The sequence below is a fragment of the Osmia bicornis genome, chromosome 2 (assembly GCF_907164935.1).
Source record: "Osmia bicornis bicornis chromosome 2, iOsmBic2.1, whole genome shotgun sequence".
NCBI lineage: Eukaryota > Metazoa > Arthropoda > Insecta > Hymenoptera > Megachilidae > Osmia > Osmia bicornis.
The window spans coordinates 9120093-9145113 of record NC_060217.1 but is presented as its reverse complement, the minus strand read 5'-3'; the positions used below and the strand labels follow the sequence as shown (position 1 = coordinate 9145113).

General features: G+C 44.4%; 1 protein-coding gene across 4 annotated transcripts in view; it reads right to left on the bottom strand.

Annotated features, from left to right (window-relative positions):
- LOC114883075 (mucin-5AC) overlaps positions 1–25021 on the bottom strand; it is a 180384-nt gene that overhangs the window by 132531 nt on the left and 22832 nt on the right. For all 4 annotated transcript variants that reach the window (XM_029200443.2, XM_029200444.2, XM_029200475.2 and 1 more), the window contains one exon: positions 16405–16474. The gene's annotated coding sequence lies outside the window, so the exon portion shown is untranslated. The remainder of the gene's footprint in view (positions 1–16404; positions 16475–25021) is intronic.

Here is a 25021-nt window from a genome sequence, read left to right as displayed (position 1 = left end):
TCGTACGATGTTCGAGACGAGTGTCCTTCGCGTCGACGTTGTTTGTCTCGCGGTAGGAGAAAAAATAGCGGGCGTTGAAAAATTCATGCCACAATCGCTGGGAATTGTGAATGCCGAACGAAATCGCAAGCGGGATAGATGAAAATTGTATCATATCCGAGACTCGCGAGAGAGCATCGTATTTTGATTTTATCCGACCGAAGGATTTTCAACCAGTTGGATTTCCTATGGAATTTCTGATAGCTGACGACATCGATAAACACCCACGTCGAGCTTCTGCGCATATTTTCTCCGAACTTTTTCATCGCATTTTTCCATGAAAAACAAGCGTGCGCAATTTTTCGCAATTTCGTTTCTATTTAAAAATACTGAAAATAAACTTCTTCCACGCTAACCTACCGCAAGAATTCAATGTATAAATAGCGAAATAAAAAGAGGTAGATACGTTTCGATACAAATGTACGATTGTACAAACAAAAGGATTCCACCTGTCCGTGGTACACTGAGATGGTATAACAAACGAAGTGGTATTTTCTCTGGCAACAGCAAGGTCAGAGGTGTTTCCCACAGCGTAACGAGGAACTATAGACATCCGTGAAAACACGCTTTCCATTGGAGGTAATAAAACGTAGTCTCACCTTCACCGCGGCGAGCGTGCATCCCCGATGCAATCACGTGCATCCTCCGCGAGCGGAGACCTTGACACACTGTGGAACACACCAGGCGAGAATGAGATGGATTCAGGTCGACCGCGCGTTGACAATGATCCTCGTTAAGGGAGAAACGTGATTGTTCGGTATCGTCGCTGCGTTCGATCTCGATTATTCGTCAACCTGCTGTCGTTACATCACCTTAACGCGATTTTATATATTTGTTTTTCCCTCTGTATCATATTTTGAAATACAAAATTTGACCGAAAAAAAAGAGATTTCTCCTTTTCTTTCCTGTCTTTATAATAAAGAATTTTTCCTCGATTTCGACCATTTCGTTGGTCACTTTTTATCGAGGTTATCCGCCGGTCGGTAAAGCCTCGGCAAATCGTCGCGAGAAAACGTGGATCGTTTAAAAATAACGGCAATCCGACACACGGTAGCCTGACCACGTTTCACCGGATCGGTGTTCCATCAGTTGCACGTACAACCTCGACTTCCTTTTATCGTTCCCGAACAACGATCGACAAAAAGCGAACTTACAAACTCTCGAATAACTCTCCTTTTGCACGAAATTCGACCGGTTGACGCGAAAAGCCACTCGGCGTTTCACCGCGTTTCGATGGAATCTCGGTGTAGAATGCACGCATTCGATCAGTGAATTATTGTTGCTCGGTGAAAGGCTTCGTCGAGGATACACAAATGGAAAGTTAACGTGACGAAAGATACGTTTGTTAAGTTATTTCGCGTAGAAACGGGAGGATAGATAACCGAGAGACGAGATCGAAGGCAACGGCTAACCTTTCACGATCTTGCCACTACGAGAAAGACAATGTCAGGGTCGTTTAAGTTCAGACTAATGCTACATTGCGCGATCGATTACCGATTCGTTCTACTCGCATAGAACGGAACAAGTAACCCAAGTACATAGTTGAGACTTTATTATCTTTGAAATCTTTACGCAGGATTACTTTCTCGAGATTAACTTTTCTTCTAATTTGAAATTTAATTAGCCAAAGTGATAAGATTCAACTGCTCTGGTGGCTAGTTTATGCGATCGTTCCATCGAGATATTTCAGCACGTCATAAAAGATCGGCATACCTGCGTGTACCAGGCAAGGTGGTCGAATGGAGGCGAGATTGACTCGAACGTGGCGTATTTCCATGTAAATGTATGCGGCCTTGACATCCCGGCTGGCCAGCCAGCTCGACCGACCGGTATATCATATGCTGACACGCCGCCGTGCCGTTTCATCGTCGCAATCGCGGCCGTTTCGCAATCGCCTACACTTCGTTTCTTGTTGGCGCACCGACGCGACGCTACGTAAACGTTGTTTCCGATCACCGAGTCCAAGTAAATGACGCCACGTCTCTCGCGGATCGAACGTGCAAGCCTTCCTCTCCTTAACATTCGTAATCGCTCCCTCGATTATTTATAGCCTTCGATGATTGGATGGCGAACAAAGCGACGATACTAACAGAGAGCACAGCCGGTGGAATTGATGATTCGAAATTCCGAATTTATAAACTTTCGTGGTGTCGGTAGGATGAATTGATCGATGGTAGAATCGGAGTAACCCTCGTTCTCATCAATAAAACACGCTTCAACCCATTCTTAATTCCAGTTACCAAGCTCTCGGTTCGACTTCCTGTTCCCTTTGTTTAGCCCGTAGGGGCGAGAAATCGTGGCACGGAACAAGCGGTCGTTTCGACACGCGTTACGCAGCTAGCATATCGAAACAGCGAGCGTGTAGATTGCGTACATGCACGCTTCTCGAGGGATCCCCCTGCTAACGATTCACGCCTGGGTACAATGTAACGAAGCTACGGGCCCGTTCCGATAACGAATCGAGAAATTACGTAATTTTGCCTAGGGAACGAGATATCGGCTGCCAGGCAAGCAACTTGGACCGTTAAGGTGTGTATTCACCGATAAACAGCTGGCAAGAACTCGCTGAACTTCTTATAATACTACGCGATCTCTTCGCGAATAATGCTGGGATAATAAATGTAACGGAGACTTGCTCGCCAGTTCGCGAAGAGGTTGAAGATTCTGTGAGAACAGAGATTCGCGTACATCGGTGGAGGAGCACCTTAACAGGCACGAGGACGAAAACGAACGACGCCAGGAACGGTCCCGTCGCTCCGACTGCCAAGCGTGGATTTATGTTCTCTCCGGAGGATTCTAATCTGATCCTTTTTTCGTGCCGCTTATATCGAGCGGTGGTAGCCCCTCGATTCAACTCGCCGGCAACACCGACCCCGTTGCTTCGTCAGCCTATCTCGGTCTACGACCAAATCTGGCGCGCGCTTTATTTGAAATTGAAATAACAACTATGTACCTCGATTTCAATAGAAAATTTTTAACTAAATACAAGATGATTATGTATTTTCGAAATGATCTCTTCGAAAACGAAATAACGTTCTGTTATTTGAAATAACATTTCGAACTTCATTCGAAAAGTAACCAGGTGCGGCCGGTATAGAGAAATAGAAAATAGCGAGAGGTAAGAAGATGGAGAGAGATAGAGGGGAACGGCGAGGTAGAAAGAATGGAGCAGAGACGATCGTCCTCTCGCACCGGATCTACCTGCAGATTATGGCCGACTCTGTGTACTCATGGTCAACCAGAAACGCAGCGTTCTCCTGGTCGTCGGTCGTCTCGCTTCGATTCTTCGCCGTTCTCCTCCTTCCACCGCGATCGTTCGACAGAGAGATTTGAAGAAAAAGAGGAAGAAGAAGCGAGGACCGTCGGACGAAACTGGGAACGAGCAAAGGTGCGGCGATGCAACCGGGTGGGTAGGAAAAGAAAGAACAGACGGTACCGAAATACCAACGACCGCGAAACAACCGTCGACTCGTCGACCTCGCTCTACGCGACGGCCTCTAGCAAACGCGACCCAAACCAAACGACCCTCTTCTACTCTTGACCCCTCTGATTTATGCCCATTGATTACGAAACGCGAGCATACGTCGCGATGGTCTTCTTTTCGTTCGTAAGGAAAGGTAAAGGGAGCTTATGGCATTATTAATAATAAATAGTTTGAGGCACCGGTTATCAATGTCCGGCAAGTAATCAACGCGTTAATACGGGCTACGATTTCGAGTGGTCGCGCGAGCACACATGTTCACACACATGTGTCGTGTAGTAACACGGTGTCATCGACTCGACTTATCGGTCGACGATAATGGAAGCGTATTATCTCTCGTTACTTTACCACGCTTGTTATTTGCCCCCGTGTATGTGGGTCACTCATTGTTCCACGTCCCCACGTTTCCATCTTCTCTATCCCGATTCCTCTATCTTCCCCCGTTCCCCCCCTTTTTCCTAGCCCATTAGCAACCCTTCCTCTCACGCTCCTTCTATCGCGCTATCGGCCAACTTTCCTGGCCCGTTTAGAAGCGGTTAGCTTAGGTAGGTATATATTTAGCGACATTTGTGGAGCGGATGCTGCCGTTGGCCCGAGTCCAGCATTAGTCTTGGAGATCGCGTAGAACCGCTCGTCTCTCCACCTTTCTTCGTCCCGTTTCCCTTTGTCCCGGCCCTCCGTGTTCCCTCGTCCTGATACTACCTTCGTTCCATCGCTCCCGATCCTCTTTGTCCCATCTACGGTTTTCGTTCCTTCTTTCCTGCACGCGTTCCGCGTCCATTGTCCCCCCGGTCTACCCACTTACTGGTGAAACTTAAGTGGCTACAGACACGGAGATAATGGCTTTATCCGTTGCACGTGTTCGCCCGCTATCCCTGTACATTGTACCTAACGTACGATTCAAACACGTCGAGCCTTTGTAAGTTTCGTCGACGCAGCCGAAGGGTATCGTTCAACGACTTTTACGGACGGATAAGAGACAGTTGAGATAAGAGAAACGAGGAAGTAGCGTAATTTGATGTCTAATTGATGACCTTTCCAATCTCCGTATTCTCTTTTCGTACCGTCGAAATTTTATTATAGAACGATGATTTATTCCTAGTTATTTCAAAGGTTATTAATAAACATACCAGAAGGTACGAGAAAATTGAACCCGATGAAATCAAGAGATTTCCAAACGCGGCAACGTGTTTAATTAGGCAATTATTCAAAGTCGGTATTCGAGAACGTTAACCCAGATATCTCGGTTTTGAACACGAACGTTTCAACTGGCAAAGCGCGAACGTCGCGTTAAACAATCCCCGGCCGAGTCATTAATCTTCCGGCGAAAGGTTTTCAACGCGTTTCTAGCGCGAACGCGAGCAGGAAAGGGAACGAACGCGGGGAACAATGTCAGCAGAAACGATGCATAAACGTCCGGTCTCGTCGTTCGCCAGAGAAATTGGATCGCGTCTACGACACCCGTCACCGGCGACCATCGATTTCCAATGTCGACCAGCGACCCTAGCCTTAACGTCGTTTCCGCCGGAAGCTACGATCCTGCCCTGGCGTCGGCAAGTAGTACGTACGACCACTTGGCAATCCTCTCTCGAGACCTTGAACTCCTCGACTCGACTCGACTCGACTCGACTCCGCGATTACCAACTTGTCGAGCCGATAAGACACTCCGTTAAGATATCGAAAAACGGCTTATGGTACCGTTTGAATTTATTTATTTATTTATTTTTTTTTTTTTAATTTCATCGTACGCGAAGACTTAACTGTAGAAAATAAAAAGTAACAAAAATTTGTAATACGGTACATTTCGAAAATCCACAAGGAAATTGTTACCGCTCGAATACACGGTTCAAGTACCACCGCAGCCTGCAATGTTTCACGCGAACTCCAAGTATCGTTCTCACGATACGGAATTACGACTGTGCAACTTTTCATCGCTGGAGAATGATGCAGGAGGAGCAATTCCATAAAACCGCAGGGACAGTTGGCCGCAGCCGCGCGCTTCTCCTCGGCAATTTCGCCGTTTGTTTCGAACGGAAACCACCGTTGCAAAAGCGCCGCGCCGAGCGGTCTGCCGTTGCAGTTATTACCGAATCACCGTATTAACGTTGCGTCAGAACAATTTTGTCCTGGTGCTTCCTAAAGAAGTGCGCGACGTTCGAATCGGGCAAAGCGTGTGCCACGCGCGAAAGACGTTACACGATTTTCGAAGGGTAACAAGACGAAAGCTGGTCCCTTTGAAGGGCAACGCTCGTTAACGGAAACAGAGGAGGCCGATAATGGACGGGCCAAGTGCGAGTATGCCGGCTAACGATGCTCGCAATGTGCAACGCAACCGACTGCAACGCGCCGTGCTCTTGGAGGGTGCAAACCAAGGGTGCAACGAAGGGTAGGGTAAAACAGTACGCTGCTGTGTCTGAATGCAACACGATGCACCCAAGGGTGCCTTTAGCGACTGCAACCTAACGTAACGATGGATACTTATAATTACTCTACACGTGTAACACGATCACTTTGTACGACTATAGCTGCTCTTCGGGAACGATGAAAATAACTACGATAATTCACGAGTGAAACGAACCCGACGAACGAGAGAATTAGATTTCGGGCAGCTCCATTGATTCGCTCGATTGAATTACTCGAGATTCTAAGAGCCATTTCGTTGATTAAGATATTCGGAGAATCTTGATAAGATTCGTTATATTTGAGAGATGTGTGTATAATTTAAAACGCAAAGTGTCGCGGGAAACAATAGACGCGCAGTGGGGTCAGTAGGGAAAAGGGAGATTGTAAACAAGTAAAGGATGGACGGGAACTGGCAGGGAATGAAGCAACTGGGGAGGACAGCGAGCCAGAACACAGGGCCAAACGCGATGCCGAGCAGCAGGCTAGCAATGCTCGCTCCAATTCCCGCCTCGAATAAGCTATTAATATCGTGGGCCCGTCGCAAATCAAGCCGGACGTAAAGTATGCCTGGAATGGTTGGCTGATTCTCTCCTGCCTTCCCGTCCTCCAGCCTCCTCGCTCGGCGAATGCTCCCACACTCGCACCACCGGTCAACCCCTAACCGTAACCATTCGAATCCCCGACAAATTTTCAACCAATTTCCTCACCCTTGCCAATTGAAAAACATTCGACAAACGATCGATCATTCGTGAAACGAATTCGTTCTTGAAAATATCTTTAAATATCCTCGTCGAAGCGATTTAAGAGCTAGCGTTCGCCACCCACGACCAAGGCGAAGCGTATTTATGCCCGGGGCTCTGTGCCACAGACCCGCTGGCTGACCAGTCCGAGGATAAGCACCGGCTTCGCTCTATGATTTGTCGTTACGACCGACTTCTGGCCAGTTCCGTTTCCCTCCTTCTTACCTGACCGCCGCGGCTGCCGGTCTTGCGACTTTTCACCGTGAAATTACGCCCGTTCGCGTCGACAAACTCCGTTGATGTTGGAATCTCGTCGTAACAGTACTCTTTCTTTTCTACCACGCACCATAGGCTCGCTTGACAGCCAAGCATCTATCGGAACGCGACTCCCCGCTGACTTATGCAACCAGCAAAAACCAGAAAATGCGGTTTCACCTGATCCAGGAAGCATCTGGTATCGTCGATCATTGTTCGAACGTTGAATTACCGGAGGAAGGAAGATCCAGAGACTTTGAAACGTTAAATTAGTTCATTTCGAAAGATCATTTACTCTTGGGAAACTCTACACTCGAGTACGTCTGTTGCCGGATAAAACGGTAAGAAAACGAGGACACGAGGAACCTGTATGTACTTCAGAATGACTGCGTGACAGCGGTAACCATGTGTGTAACGTGTATACCGGGTCGAGACTTCCTTACGTATGATCGGTGTGTTGCATGAACTATAAGTCTACCGTAGTAAGCAGAGAGAACCTATGAAAAGGGTTCTCGAACAACGAAGACACCTGCGCCTTAACTAATCGCCTTTTCTTATTTATGAAACATTTTCGAACGTAAACTCGTGATAAAGATCATTTGCTAATGAAAGAAGAAAAAGGGATGTGTCGCGTCAAATGAATCGACGGTCAGACGAAATCAATGTTTCGCCCGCAAGAATCGAGAGCATCTATCGATTTCCGTAGCACGCGACGGATTCGCTTTTAAAAGGACCGACACGGATTGGCGAGCTTCCAACGATTTCCCGGCACGATTCGTACGGTGATTCGACCGTCGGCCGTGATACACAGAACGCTTTTGATACGTGTCTCGGCTAATGTTAGCATTACTTGGAACACGAGGATCGCGAGAATAACGGGTACAATACACGATTCCCTGCACGCGGTTCGACGCCAGACGAATGCCACGCGAGTCCCCTGCCAATCTTTATCAACATTCCTCCACCCTTTCGCTCACGATTACGTATACACACTCGTTAACCGTGAGAAACAATATACTGTAAACAATAGGATAGATTTTCTACTCGCTTCCTACCAGCTTCCCGCGATTCGCCGGAAAATCTCAATGAAAATAAACCCCGAAACCGAGTTCGTTCGACGAATTCGCGAAACGAGAACAAAAGAGTAAACGGGAACCAGTTCTAAATCGCCTGAAAGAAAACAATCCGCTTCCGGTATAAAACCGACAGCAGTGAAAGTCAGGGAAGCTTCGATTCGCGTGCTTCTCCGTGCGTGTGAAAGAATCGTCGAAAATCGGAGCATCGATTTCATTTCCCGATATTCGATGACGCTGGGTTAAGAATAATTCGCGAGTCGGATTAATGACCCTGATCGAGCGACCGGCTCGAGATCGCGAAATCGAGCGAATCGGTTAATTGCCGCGTAATCGTGGCGAAGAACGGACAAAAGGAAAAGGAGGGAACACCTTTTCAGGCAACGTCGCGGCAATATTTGCATTCGGTAATTGGAAGGACTACCACTAGCCGAGAAGACGGGGATGGAGAGAGAAAGAGAAGGCGATGCAGAGGCTCGTTCGAGCGGAGAATACGCCGAGGATGAAACACATGTACGAGATTCAACCTTCCGAGAAACCCTCCTACCCCAAGAGGCCTTTCCGGTGTAAACGCCGCGTGATAAAAGATCCCGGAGAAATTCCGCCACGCGAGAAACCTCCGTCGAACCTGGCCAGAAATTAAGCCGATTGATAAGAGTGGCGCTTGTTGGAAAACTCGATGTGTTCGATCGAGTTTTCTAATTCGGATGAAATTTATTCCTTCGAATGGTCCTTTGCTGGTTATTTGCCACCCTCACTAATTTTCATATTACGAATCAGATTTTAGAAGAAAATATAAAATTGAGGAATTATATTACCACCTTTTATATGGTAGAGAAAAACAAACATTGAACGTCCTATCTTGTCGAAATATTTGATCTCTCAGCGATTCAGAATATCCTTATCTGATCGTAACCCGTGAAAACTGACCTGCTCGAAACGTTTTCCCAGAATCCCTGAAACTGCATTTACTTTGTTGCTTCATTATCAGCTGAAAGTTATCGAAGCAATTTTCACAAGGCTGTAAACTTCCTGTACAACGATTCACCGAGTCATTAATTTACAAGCTCGCCGAGCAAACGGCGCTTTTATGGAACCGTAAAGGGGTTGTTTCCTTCTTCAGGGGCTCTTTAGGAGAATCCGCAAAAAGCAAGTTTCTCGATCGATGAATACGTGACCCCGATACCTGACCGAGCCACAATTTACATTCGCTTACGCGAGGTCGAAATTAATTACTACCTACCTCCCACCAGATGAACTTACCAATTCGTTTCGTGTGTGCGCGCGCGCGTAACTAATTTAAGCCGTGATTATTAATGGTCTACCGAAACACAATGTAATATTAATAAACGTTTATTCGAGCAACGTTGACCCCGCGCCGAGGTCGCGACCGTGCCAGAATAATTCGAAATAAAAGCAAACTCACGATCGAAAGTTCGAAAGGTCATCTAACGAAAACGGATCGATTTCGAAATAAGCATTTTTCAAAATTCAGATAAGAATGATGAATTTTGTCGAAATTTCAATGGAACCACTGGGAACCCACGGACTGGGCGCAACCTTGAAAACTTTCAGTGATTAATGTATCTCGAGAACGAGATCGCAGGAAAAAGGAACAACACGGAGACAGGATCCACGAAATCTATCCTTCGAGGGGGTTACACGGGATGGTGGAACATCCTGTACTTTGTCGTGCCACCGCTCGGACCATGTATCAATAATGAAAAATTGCGGCACCCTCTCGAGGACGCGATAAATCTCCGCTCACCGATACAAAATCATTACACCACTCGATTTCGGATTAATTGATTCGTCAATTGGACCGCGGGAACGAACCACCCGACACGTTGTAATGTAAATGAACGACAAATGACACGCGATCCGTATGGACATTGTTAACCCTTCCGTTTCGGGTGTCCCGTATGTAAATATCTATTATCTCTAAAATTGTTAATAGCAGAGAAAGAAATTTTAAATGAATAAAATCGCAAAGGAAGTAGTTTGAAACATCGTTCACCGTCAGACGAGCAACAGGGGAGGAAAAAGGAAAATGATTGGAGCTCCAATTTGATCCGATACGTCGATCCAATCCCGTGAACGGTACACCGGAAGAGAGAAAGAGAGATTATTTTTCGAAAGCTTTTCCGGTAACTCGTGCAAGCTTCGATTTAGCCGGCTGTTCGTTAGAAGCCAATTTGCTCGCGAACCGACACGTGTGCGACAATAACTCGCGCGTTACCGTGCCTTCGCTGCGAGAAACCAATGACCCGTGAACCTTTATTCCCCATCTCGTTTCCATCCCTCTTTTCGTCATTCTTCCATTGCCCTGTCATCGATTGCCAACAACCAACACGGACGGATTATCTGGCAGAGTTATCCATTATTCCACCGTACACCGACATTCTTGTCCTCTGTGTCCGAAACCCTCCGACTTCGAACAAAGCGACGGCTCCGTCCCTCGTCTCGTTAACGAGTCCCAAGAATCTTTCCACGATGGATGCTGCCTCGATCATGGGAAATTTAACGCGATCCATCGTTGCTGATCAACGTTTAAAGCGTGACTTGATTTTATCGATTCGAATAAGTAATTGTATACGAGACGAAATTAATTTTTTTCATAATTCTAAAGATTTTATCTTGGAAATTGATTCATCGATAGAAAGTAAATTTTCCAATTTCATTTTCATTTTAATCACGAAAACTTCGCGCCTTTGACTCGAGAACGGCGTTAAAATCACCAGCAATGAAATCGAATTCCTGTTCTTCCTTGTATTCCTTGGAGCACGGAACAATTCTGTTGAAAATAACGAAAGAAAGTATACGCGAGGCGAATCGAACTGTTCGTTGGTACACGTGTTGCCTTACAAATAGGTATCCGTTCGGAAACTTCGTCGTCAGCTTTGACCTGAACTTCGAATTACCCATTCAACGATACCTCTGTCTATTTCAAGCGTATTCTCTCTTTTCTGTCGGTAAATCCGCGCCATTAGAGTTTCCCGAACGGTAGGAAAGTGATGAAAAGGGAACGAGTGGTCTCGTGGTAAATAGGAATGTTGAAACGAAAGAAAAGTTAGCTTGCAACATCTCGTCCATCTCTTTTCTTCTATTTCGATTTTTAACGCGGCTTTGCCAACGATTCGAATCCAATCGAGCCGAGGTGAAACGCGTCCGTGGAAGAAGAAGCGGCCGTCGAGAATTCAGAAGAGGGAATCCTGCATGAATAATTGATTTCCGGACTGTGAATGAAAGCGAGGCGGCTTGTGTTTGCGCCGGTTATATACCCGATCGCGGCAAGCTCGACGGAATAAAGCTCGTAATAAATGCGAATGCCTTCGAGGGGCTAAGAAAGATCCCGCATTTTCAGTTGAAATATCACGTCAACGTTCTGTTCGAACTGATTTTCAACCGGGACCAACGGAACGATTAATATAAATGAACATCGACCGCCATTAACGAGAACACAAACTGTATCTCTCAACGTTTCGTTCGAAATGAACGATTAATTGGTTTATCAACGGTATGAAAATTGATACGAGTAGTAAACTGTATCATTATAATATTTATTAACGTTTTCCCTACAGCATTTACAGCTTTTATACGTTTACATATTAATTTACATATTTCGTCTGTATCAGATGAGACATAAATTAAGTGATTTTGTTCATGAAATTTCATTTCCACGGTGGTAATTGTTATTTAAATTTTCACTTCGACGATTATAGTTCGACGAGCTCCAATTAAGCTAATTATTCGTTTATAGTGAATTTCCAAAGAGAACTTAATTGGCGATCAAACAAATTTCTCGGATTCAAAGAGAAACTTCGGTGTAGTCTAAGGACTTCCTAAAACGTATTCTAGCAGTTTCAGTCAATGGACTTTGACTCGAACTGACTTCGATTAACTTTAATGGGCTTTGAGTTGATACCCGTAACGATTCGAACAGGTTTATCAACTGATTTGCCAACGTACCTCGTTCTTCTCTCGCCTGCTAAAGGATGGGTGAATGTAACACGAATAGTAATTAGCTCCAATTAACACGTTGACACTATTATTTTTGACGTTAATAATTCAATAATTCAACTATTCGTCTAAAACTAAATCGACCCAGAAAGCCTAATTTCCCCCGTAAAGTAACAACTGGTAGCAAAAAAAAATATCTGAAAATTCCGTGGAAAGTGAACAAAGGGAAAAGCGAGGGTGGAAGCGAAAGCGACGTGTACAAATGCGAGTAACGAAGGGACACGCAAGAGAATGGAGGCCAAAGGGATCGATCTAAGATTCCTCTCTCGGCATTTCGAATGAAATATCGCACCACGCAGACCCAAACTGGTCGTCGATAGGGGTGGACAGAGATATAGCGAACACGGGAAAACGAGCAAGCTCTACGGTGTAAGGGAGGGTGTAACCAGAGGGAGAGAGAGAGGGAGAAACGAAGATCGAGAAAGGTTAATAGGAATTCCGAGCATAGTGTCCGGATAGTTTCAATCGGACAAATTGAGGCGATCCATTCCACGTCGTTGTCGATTGCGTCACGGAAGTGCAACTCGACGATTTCGGATCGACCGCCGCTAATTACCGTTTAATTTCCTCGTTTATTAGCGGGTCGAGGGCGGGTCGCAGTGATCACGCTTGAATTTCTTGGATTTACGTTTCCATACGTTTTTTTACTCCAATTTTTAAAATATTTAACATTGAATTTTCGAATGGTTTCCAAATATAGAGAGACTTTGTTTCGTATGTAATTTACCCCTATGTTCGTTTGCCTCGTCGCAGTTAATTCATCGACAGTGTATAAACGCATATACCACTTGTTAAATTATACGCAGTTCGATTGAAATCGTATTAAAGATTTATCACCCTATCTCTGTCCCCTTCTCGCTCGGGAATTTGTTCTATCTCGCTTTCGCTCGCATTATCGGAGCTTATCTACGAGAGACAGAAACTCGTCGAAGCCGATAAACGGTTCATCCAACAGACATCGTTCGAAGTTTCGTCAATTAGTAAACGCGAGTTTACCTCGTACCCTGTTACACGCACAGTTACAACCCCGTCGAGGGGATGAAAAAGAAGATCGATCTTCTTCGACCAGTTCGACTCTTTGAAACTCAATCTATATTACGAAAGCGTGAACGAGAACTAGGCCCCCGGTTGATTCGACGAGATTGCTCGACAAATTCAGCGAAACTTTCGATCGTTAGTCGTTCACGAGAATACAGAGAAACGCTTGATTACATAGGGGTGTTCGTTCGAAAAGGGATCATCGGACGAAACGAGCTGGAACTGTTTATTCGTTGTAAGTTGGATCGTCGCCGACTTTCCGGACCAACAGCTGGAAGCACAGTGCCAAGAGTAAACTGACAGAAAGACTGATTTTTAAGTCCTTATTTCGTAAATTCGGGGAAACAAAAGTTGAGTGTATTAACTCTCTCCGGACGGATTCTTGGTATCTATTGGTATCTATATTGACGAAGTAGAAAATTTCCAAGTACCTCTAATTTCAAGGAAATATGTTAATTATCAAAATGCGTTAAAGAATGTCCGTTAAAAAACGGCGATCTAAGAGATTCGCGTAAGGGTCATCTGGAACGCGGTCCGCGGGTGGATTCGGGCTAGATGAACCTGTTGCTCCTGGCAATTAACAACGGAACAGGAAAAAAAAAGGAAGGTGGCGAGAGGACGGAGTGTAGAAAATAATAAAAGCAGGTCAGGGAGCAGCGCGTTCGTTGCGCCGAGCTTTTATGAAATCCCGCCGCGCCGCGGAGAGTATAATAATCGAGATGAATAGGGTGCACGCGCGTGCGACTCGCTGTAACCGGAGAGAACGCGCTCCGAGACAGACAGACGGACAGGTAGACAAACGGAGAAACGAGTAAAGGTGGGAACAGTGTACCAGTCGAGGAGAGAGAAACGTGTATTACAAACCGGTGTGCGAATTGCGGCACATTGGCCGGCGTACCTGAAATTACAGATCGTTATTCGAGCTTTATGGCGAAAAGTAACATCCATTTCGGTAAACTGAACGGAAAAGCCGGCTATTACGCGGTTGGCTAATTCGACACTGGCCGGGCTACTGAATTCAAATGAACGATTATGAAACGCGAGCAAAAATTTAGAGAGCGTACCATTTGAAAAGGAAGACTTCGCGAACTTGAACGGTTGATACGATGATAATGTAATTAACACGGGGTTGGTTGTTACGATGATTCTTTTCAAGGTATAACGCAACTGACTAAAGTAAGGAGAATCTGGTGGCCATTGTCGAGGTCGAATCCCAGTTGGGGACGTAATAAATCCGCAGCAACGTCCTGCCAACTAAACTACGTCGTCATTCTCCGGATGGTCATGAACGTGACTAACAACTTCCTCCCTTGTCGCAGTTCGCGGACCCAACGACTAATCCCGCTTTTTCCACTCGTACGAAATCCAATTTTAGACAGTCCTCGTATACCGTACAAACTAGCGCGACTTTCGTTATCGTTCCTCTCGCCCCGGGGAACGAGGAAGTCGTATCTTTCTGGATATCTAATAAAACGTCCGGGAAAGTTTCGAATTCGATTAAATCGACTTCTTCGCTCGTTCGGTTCTCTTAATGGCGAGGAATTAATTAAGCGATACAAGGGTTTAAGCAGAGATTTAGAAAAGATCAGAATGAAAGGAATTTTCAATAAATTTATTGTAATATTTTCTAGCGAGGACGCATCGCGATGATTGTCGTTTCATAGCTCGTCCACGGTGATACGAAAACGATCGAACCAAGAGTGGAGATGAAGGTAAAAAGAAGAGGAAAAAAGGGAACGAGGGAAGATCATAAAAAGTGGATCGAACGAAAAGCAATTCGCGAAGAGCGGGCAGAGGTTTTTAGGACACGCTCCGATCGAGTATTTTTCCCGAGTTTTTCCACGGCCGACGAAAAATAAACGACAAAGTGGCAGAACGGGTCCGCGTAAATGTTCGGCATGCGGGATCACGACGCCGTGGTTTATTGATTCATCTCGTACTACCGACGACGCCGGTTTAGCCCGGCGTCCGCCTATGTATTTGCGGCCTGGCTATCTCGCGAGCCGCGTTTTACGATTTAATCGGTATCCGTTCGAAAACGAACATATAAATATAAAAAAAATTATGCGTTTCCTGACCAAACTACCCGCGTTACTTATTTTAATTTCACACTTTAACCCTCACGAGATTCATGTTAAACATTGTAGCTAATAACTAGTACGCTACCAGAGATATCTCAAAGGGTAGCAATATGGTTGAGCAGAGCTAACAATCTTCCTGCACTTAATTTTTCACCTCTCGAATGTATGTATAATTTTTGAAATAAAAGAAAAGGAAGAATTCGATTTGTTGAACACCTCCTGTTAGAGCGATCGGCATCCTTAATGGTGTGCATTTATAACGTTGCTTCTTTATTCCGAAGAAAATCCCGGCTCTCGTTGATCCGTGCGAGATCGTAGCTCGCATATTTTACCTCAATTTCAGCACGATCTCCGGTATCGGGGAAATCGTTGGCCAGGAAGGTAACACAGTGGGGTGAAAGCGATCGATACGCGAGCATAGCATAACCCGAACAGCCAGGATAACATCCGTTTAGAAACGGGTCAGAGTTCGAGCGACTACGGACCAAGGAACAAGAACAATGTTGAGGCAAAGTGAATTCGCCTTTGCGAACGTCGATTATGCATCCACCTAGAAACGGATCGATTCGACGCGTGGAAAAAATCAAAATAGATACGAGTATCAAATTTTTCTCCGTGGTCGGCTAGGAACAAAAATCCTGTAGACAGACCGGGGAGTTGGATTTTTTTTTCACCCCCATCTGTATTATTTTTATTAACGTTTAAAGGAAGACTGGCAAATGTCCAAGGATCCCTCGAACGAGAAGGCACTTTAATTTGTTAATGTACGTCTTCATTGGGTATTTCCTGCTCCGGGTATTTCGTGATTCAATTTAATTAGGGTACCGCGGGAGGATTGCTATCTCGCTGTTACGTCAAGAGGAGAAAACGCCACCAGCGACGCTCTTGCGCTCGCTTTTAGCAATTTCTACCAGAGATTCCGCTCAACAGATTATTTCCTGGCTGCTTGACCCGTAACATCGCTGAAAAATTCTCCACCGCTTTCTTTTTTCCTTCCCCCCCGTTAACCTCGTTTAAACACCCTTTGTTTCCCTACGCGTCAGGATCTTTAATAGCCGCGCGTGAAAATATTGCGGTATACTGTGGGGAGCGCGACGAGATATCGGCAAATATTTGATCGCGACGATGAATGCGAACCGATTCTCGTTAAACGATCGATACGATTATCTCGCGGTCACAGCATGTGTAAATATGCATTTCATAGGTGTTTCGAGAAAAGGCTGGCGATCGATTAATTGCTTTAAAATAGAATTTCAAATATCTATAAGACTCACCACATATTGATCAGCAAGCGAAGCGTTCTCAAGAGTCGGAGATTAAACAGGTCATCACTTCGCAGAGGCACTGAAAATTAAACAGAAAAATTTGTTTAGAAAACTTCCGTCGACTTTCAAAGATTTAGCGTTACAGTAATTGAATCTATTTTTAACTCGATGTTTACCATAAGTTTGATTGAAAAATTTCATCGCGTTTGAAATATTTTCTACATCGACTTTGTTTTAACAATGGTGCATTAAAATTGAAGCGAATCGATTTTCAGCGGTAAATTAGCCAGGACGGTACGAGACCTACCCCCTACCGTTTTTGGTAATCACCTGCGCATCAATGTTATACGATACCTATACAAATACAATTAACAAGCACGCTGTAGAGCACGACACGCTAGCCTATTCAATTTGCCGGATATTTATTTCGCGAGCAAACTTAGCCACGATCGATCCAGCTTTCGAGCAACCGTATAATTTTCATCCCGCTCCGCCATCGCTCACCCGAAATCAACGCGATTTCATCGGGTTCGATTAATAAATTAGAACAATCCCTCGACGAGACACGTTACATCGTGCCACGAATTTCTTGATAAAAATTCCCAAATTCCTCACATTAATTATTAAAAAAAATATATCTCAAACTCGGTTGCAATTCTCGCGAATAATACGGTTTGTAAGAAAAAATAGAAATTGATCAGGAAAACGAGCTACTCCGGCACGAATTTCACCAGGCAAGATTACGCTTCGAGCACGAACCTGATCGAATACATCGACCTGATTCGCCTAGCTATACAATTAGAGGAGAACGAGGTAATAGCGATTAGTGGGTAATACCGATCGGTTCGATTTAATAACAGGAAGAAATATTAAGATCGGGTGCTATTTATAACTATCTAAATTCAAAATGTTTACCTCAATTTTTCTTATCATTCGCAGTACCTCGAACCTTATCCCTTTTTCCTAAAATAATCACCATTTCAGGGGATACAATGTTTGAATAAAAGGATCGTTCCGACTGCGTTAACGATCCCGTCGTCAAAGTTACAACTATGGACACCATTAGCGTGCGGTAAAGGCACGGTTCGTTCTCCGTTACTACTTTTGATAGCATTACAGAGACTGTTTACCGGTAAATGGTTTCCCTCGAATTCCGCGATGGTAGCTCGTTAAACGGACGGAGTGTTGGATGGTAGAAACGTCGGTAAAGAGAAAGAGATGGAAGATGGTCGGTGTTGGAACGTGGTCGGTGCGAACCGTGTCCTTGCTTTGTAATTGTCGCATAATTACGGTACGCTAGCGAGCCACGGAGAGAAGGTAGCCTGTTCATCGTCGTTCGTGAGCTACTCCGCGATCGGTCTATATTTAACCCCTGTTTGAACGTAGCGAACCGTACCCGTTCGCTGCCTCGACCAGCCTAACCCGCGAAGACGAGCCGACACCAGGAAACTCTCCAAGGAGGAAAACAAGAGGATTGCATAAAAGTGCATAATCGTTGGCTAACAGCCGATTTCATCACGATTTCGTTGTCCGACGAAAACGCTGCGTTCCTCTATCATTGACGCGTACACTCGGGTGAAAGGTAGATTTTCGGGTGGTTAAAAGAAAATGTAGAAAAAAGAAATTCCTAAAAATAGGTATTTCAATGCGGAGAATCGCAAGATCGCGGCTTTTCAAACCGAACAAGTTTCATCGGATACAATCCGACGGAATTCAGCCGCGACCCCGTTAACTCGTAGTCGCAATCGTAGGGGAAGAAGGTTAAAGGGTACTCGAAAATTTTACCATCGAACGGGACCCGATAACAGCCACGAACAGGAACTACGAGAGACCCTTGTATCATTCGCGATATCAATGCTCCAGGTAACTCCGTGTTCAAATATCCTCGAAGATATTCTGAAATAGATTCCGGCAAGACAATCGAATCGTTGAAACATGGCTTTTAGATTAACGTTTTGTTATCAATTTAATCCTTCCTAAAAGGTGAACTAATTATTCCTAACTACAATGTCTATCAATTATTGTAAATACATTCGACGATATTGGACAGGAACCTCCTTTACTGTTACGTTAATTACTAACTGAAAATACTGAAGGTTCTCTTTAACCCCGCAATAATTTCTCGACCAGCAGGAATCGCGCGAAGGAAAACAAACGAGGCGGAAGATGAATGAAAATCGTGAATAATTTCGAGAAGACACGACGAGACAGAGAGAAGAAGAGGAAGAGCGAGGGTGGAACGTTAATGGTGACAGGTTCCGAACGAACGGGAAGAAGAAAAAGGGATGGAAAAGAAAAGGGGAGAAAAAAAAAAGAAAGAGGGATGCGTCCCGTTGCGGGCGTGCAGATATCGTTGAGTCCCGGTATCCTCGTTATTTCGCCATCCAACTGTGTACCGTCGTTAATACTCTCCCTTCATCCATCCTAGCTTCCTCTGTCAACGATTCAAACGGAATTCGATATTCGTCTCGTGCTTCGACCGAGTTATCGACAATGAAAGATTTTTAATTATTTTACGAACAACCCGCTCGGATATCGCGCCATGTATTTAACGCGATTCGACGCGTTATCGGAAAAGGTAATCTCGACGCGATAACTGTTAACGAGTACGGACGCTCGGAACGTTATCGATTAACGGCATTAACTGAATTAATTTGATTGCCTCGACATTCAGACGCGAACCGATGAAATCTACCGACACGACGGACATCGAAGAACGTACGATATTTCTTTTCGAAAGCAATTGATAACAGGATCGTTATTCATGACACACCGTCTGCGTCATAATGGAATAATTGATTTTAGACCAAGTAAACAGTGCAACAATAACGCGATACGAATTGTAAAAGTATACAACGATAAAACGATGTACAAATATTATGTTGACGGTAACAGGGATGTGTACATTGCACAGACGATTCTGTTTTTGTTTGTTCTCCCTTGTGTTTATTTATCTCTGTTGTAAAAGAGAAGCAATAAAATTGTTATTACGAATCATATCTTATATCGGGAATTGCAAAGTGACAAAGCAAATTTATTTAAAATTTCATCTCTCGCAAATGATCCTATAATCAAACCTTGACCTCTACTCTCTCAACGCGTTACGATGCAAATAAATCATAGTACTTTCACAGAGGCATTTCAACTGTACGTGAACGTCGTTGGAACCTTTCCAATCATACATCCCCGGCAACAATATACAACGCCTTTGGTATCTATTCTTCCGATTTCATCCGGTGCAATCTTCCGTCGGAGAAAAAAATTTACTACCGCAACAATGTAGAAGGAATCGAGCCGGAGAAAGCTGGTGTAAAAGGAGCAACGAGAATCGATAGACTCGCATTGGGAGCCGTGCCGTTCGAGAAAACAATTGCAGCCATGCCTTTCAAATCCGGTAACGTTACTCGGAATCAAGTTCCAGCAATACCGATTCCACCGTAACTTCCACTTAGCAAAACGCGTGCCAACAGCAACGAAGGATTTCACTGAGAAGTCGATGCACCGAGACGAAGGAAATTCGTTCGAGCCGAAGAATTTCTATCGGGACGCCTTCGACGTCCTCTCCTCGATACCAGCCTCGCGGTACAATTTAATTATCGCTTGGCCGGCGTAACCGCTCGCAGAACGAAATCACGCTTAATGGATTAAATGGCAACTTTCGAACGGGTTTTATCGCTCGATCCGTCTGATCGGTGAATTCGAGACTCGCCAAAAGGCGGCTCAACGATCCAGCGCGTTTCGGAATTAAAATTTTAAATCAAGTATCTCCGGGAGGGTAGATTTACGCGTACGAGCGATAACAAACTCTAATCACGGAGTTCTTGCTGGCGGAAGAAAAAGAAGCATTCTCTCGCCAAACTTTCTCGTCGACGTCGAGATGAACGAGGATAAGCGGCGCGAGACGATAGACCAAGTATCGCGGCGCGAGTTGCCGGTTAATTAAATGGAAGTTCCGCGCCAGAAGCTAAGACCGAGAAGCCAACATCCAGTTAGTCGAGTGGTCCGTGCTACCGGAAGGGAAACCTTACCAAGCGGGACGAGGAAACGGAAAAATTGAAAGGGAACAAGAGAAATGCGAGGAAAGTGAAAAGAAAACGTGGTTGAAAGAGTTGACAGTAAAATCGAGAGGAGTAAAACGATTAAGAGAGACGATGTATCGCGTTCCAGCTCGATGATTTATCGAGAACACGGAAATTGAAGAATGAATGTTGCTCTTCGTTTGCGAAAAAGTGTTACGCTCCGAATTGATACAAATGCACCGCAAGAGGAAACTCGTTGCGCGAGGTTACGATCGCGAGATAAAATTAAATGACCAGCTTAAATCGGACCTTCTCGTACGAGCCCGACAGGCATCTAAAACACGTGCAACGCGGGTACTACATTACGACAGAAGGTACCAAGTAGATACAACAATTCGACTTGCGTCGACCGCTTTCTCACGACCCTATTGTCAGAGCAATCCCACGTAACGGTACGCAGCTCCGGATGTATAATACTACGGTTCTTTTTAGCCAAACGACTGCTCGTGACACCGCAAACTATTCTGTCTAACTAGAACACGCAGCGAGACTCAACGAACAATCGAGCCTGGTTGATAAAAGAAACAAGATTTAAATGGAAATTCAATAAAAAATGCAAAAGTCGCGATACTATTAAGTTCTATGAGAACAGAAGGAAAGTAGAGAAGAATCAGAGAAAAATGATATAGATTCGTGTAATTTATGTAGAATAAGAATGAATAGAATAGACGCGTATCTTTTGGCACACGAAGAGCGTCTTTTTAAATACTAAGCGATCGAAAAGAACGCCGGCGCCAGACGGGCTCCAATAGCACCGCTTACGATGATAATTTATCGCATCCTCGAGTCGACCTAATTGGGTTAGGGGAACTTAGACTTTGCTCATCGCGCTATTCTCCCCTATAGATACCACGATTATTCCGTCCGATGAGTCGGCGACGCACGGTTACTTATGGTACCAACCACTGTCCATCGAACTTCAATCGAGCAAAACGAGTTCACTCGTCCGTCATTCGATCGATTTGATTTGATTTTTAAATATACACATTGTGATCGTACGTATTCGAATCGATAAACACGGAAAATGACGGCAACAAAACCGCAACGTTTAACCTGCGTGAAACGCAAGATAGCTTCGGTATTTGTATGCAAACGATGAAAAATGGAACGCGAACATCCATGAAAATAAAGGTCTAACTAATTGGTCCTTCTTTCCTCGATATTGAATTTGTTGAATAAATTCGCGAAACGCTAAAAATATCCCGGTTCGTTGACGTCAATGGACGCTCGAGTATTTCAGTTAATTAATACGTACTGAAAAAGGTTTGATTCAACGCTTGCTTCACCGTTTATCCGGCAACGAGATTTTTCGTTGCACCGAACGAATTGATCTTTCCACCGGAATTTATCGTGGCACGCCTAATAAAACGAACGAAATGGAAAGAAATAATTTCCGTTTCCTTTAAAATCTATTATTTCATATAAACATTTGTCCCATCTAACTTTCCTTTCTTTTCTTATCAAGAGGTTACAAATTGACCCGCCTCGTGATCGGCTTATAATCACGGTTATTAACACCTTACCGGAAGCCTATTAATAAATTCCTTAATGGCAGAGGTTATTGACTGGAAAGCAATTATGTAATAAATCTTTACTAGTCAATAAAATTCAAATGTACTGTAATTAGTGAGGTGTTAATAATCCATGCATTGTATTGAACTTGGATAGATTCGAATGATATCAGAAAGTTAATATCGAGGTAACGAATAGGTGAGGCCGAGCATGAAAGTGTTAATATGAAATCTCGAAACTTTATTGCTTTGCCGGTCTCAATAAAGATGTTTGAAAACTGCAACGACAGTTTCTGCATTACGTCGCATCGCAAACGTCGCGTCGCGTCGCGTCGTTTCGTTCATGCGCTACTTATGCCGTGGCCTCGATGCTCTTAATCCTTTCGCTGGATTCTGCTCAACTTTTGCCCTGCTTTTACGCCAGTTTCTTCTTAGCAAGCATTCGCAGTTCATAAAGTACTGTCAACCGAGGGGGAACGTTGACGTTTAAACAGGTAGATACGATTCATCGATAACGCGATATCGCGTTACAACTGGAAACTCCTTAGTTTGATTTCACAATAAATCGCGCCTCGAATCAGCGATATTTCAAGCTAACTCAGCGAAAAATCAACTACGCCGAAGAATTCTTATTACTTTTTATTGTATCTAAGATTTATTTACAATTTACTCCCTGTATAACTGTTTTTATCGGTTTAAAATAACGAAACTGATTTCGTTACACGTACTTTTCTTCTTAACGAGTCTACTTTCTCGTTGGAACCTGAGTTTCTATGGTTTCTCAACCGTGTCTTCCCCGGAGCGAAAGGGGATTTTAAACGAAATTAAATTGTGAAGTAGCTATCGTCGCACCCGTTTCAAAGCAAGGATTAAAAATACTGGTTAGACAACTCGTTAACACTCGTTCGTTAACAGGCGTTCTAATTTTTTGTGAAAGACCACCCTATGTCACACACGTGTGACAAACGCGAGTTTCCATGACTTCAAAATAGACGAGATCTGTTTCAAAGTGTAATCGAACATCGAAAGTAAAGTAACATATAAATGAAACTATCTTCAACTATTAATAATAAAAACTACCATTCAGTCTGCTGAATTGACGCGCCAGCATTTTTAAACGCGAATCAACAAAGCAATATTTTTCATTTCGTATTTTATACAAAAAAAAAAAAAACGAAAAAAAAACACAGCAATTTGTAGAATACAGTTTTCCAAACGAGTGCTGGTAACGAACGTGTTAATCAACAAACTCGAAACTACTATCGAACCCGAGGCAATTGATAAACTCGAGTAGCCTCTATTGTATCGGATTCGCTAAACCTCCTGTTGAACGTCGATCGTGATTTAACGTAATATTTTTTTTCTTTTTTTTTTTCGCTGAATGCATTTCTAATCACCGCCAGGACTATGCAATGCACTTGTCGAAATATTTTTGTATGCACTCCTAGCAATTATTTGAAATCCTTGTTTCCCATAAATTTAAATTTCAACGATCGGATTCTTTGGGTTTTTAAAAATTTGACGACCCGAAGACGACTACCAGACGTCTTCTCGCGATAATAATTTGTGACTCAACTTGGAAGATGGCGAGCGTACAGCTGGAAAACGGATAAAATGAAAAATAGAGAAAGAAGGTAAAAGGTTTATCTGGATTTCAGGATAGCCGGTGTCCCCGTAAAGGGATTAATAATAGCGGTGAGTGGAGAAGTGCAGCAGGCTGGTGCGATGTATGCATCGAGGCAGCCAATCAAGGATAAGCCGGGTCGGGTGTGCACGCAAGCGCTTTGCCATGCGCCAGAACGTGCCACATGGCCGCCACCTTGGCAATGCGTTGACCCTAAAGTAGCGTGTTACCACTACCACCTTGTTGTCTGCCGATGCAGCGTCGACTAGGCTGGTTCGAGCGGTCGTGCAGTTCTAGCCACGTTGCTTGTTTCGACGCATGCACTCGTGCAGAGCGAGCGAAAGATGAAAGAGGAGAACGAAACGAGTCGCACACGTTGCAGTTTCACGCGGTTACATCCGTCGCCAATTCGAGTGTTGCTCTTTTTGAAATGCCCCGAGCTACCGCGGCCTCGTCTGCAGCCCAAACGATATTCTAAGATTATCCTAACGAAAATATCACCCATTTTCCATCCGACCGTTCCCGATCGTTCCCACTGGTAAAGTAATTTGGAAAAGTTTTCACCTTCAAGGGTTACCTTCGACCTCGCAAGGGTGCTATAATTAGACAAATTAATCGAACAGACACACGTGAAAGCGATCCTGATATTTCCTATACAAAATACGGACCGCAGCGTGGAACGATTATCTTATCGGGAACAGCTCCCGTATCAACAGCCGGTTGTAAATCAATGATATTTGTTTATTATATTACGCTCTGAACTCGCGGCTCTTACGCAAACCTGGTCCAAGGTTACTCAATGTTTTCGATAGTTTGCCATTCCAATTTCGCTTACAAACACGCTCGATTTCAACCCAAAAGTGTATTTTACCAGAGAACTTCAAAGAGAAAACCAACATCGAATAGTAGGTATAATTTTCTTCCGATTGATTCAAGTTTTTCTATCGCACGGTGAATATGTTACCTCGAACTTGTGCAAAGGGTATAAAGGATTAAAGCAGAAAATGCTCAGGGATTTACCGAGGAAAACACGAGACCATTGAAACTATCGAATACACCAGGCAGCATGCCATTCAATCTCGATCGAATCGCTGCTCTATACCCTCGCCAACAAGGTATGCGCGAATACCTGCTGCTCGTGTAGCTGGAAATTGAGAAGAGCTTGCTCCGAATGAAGACGATGAGAAGCGTGCGGAAGAAGCTGCGAGAGAAAGGGAGAGCGAGAAACAGCAGGGTGATAGAGAATGCAGAGAGAGAGAGAAAACGAGGGTGAGGAGAACCACCTGTAACCGCTTATCCGTTGCTACTTATCTCTCGGTGTTTACAGATCGAGGATAAGATTACATGTGCGAGATAACGCGATGGGGAAGGAACGCATTATCAAAGTATCGCTCGTCTCTGACCGCGAGCAG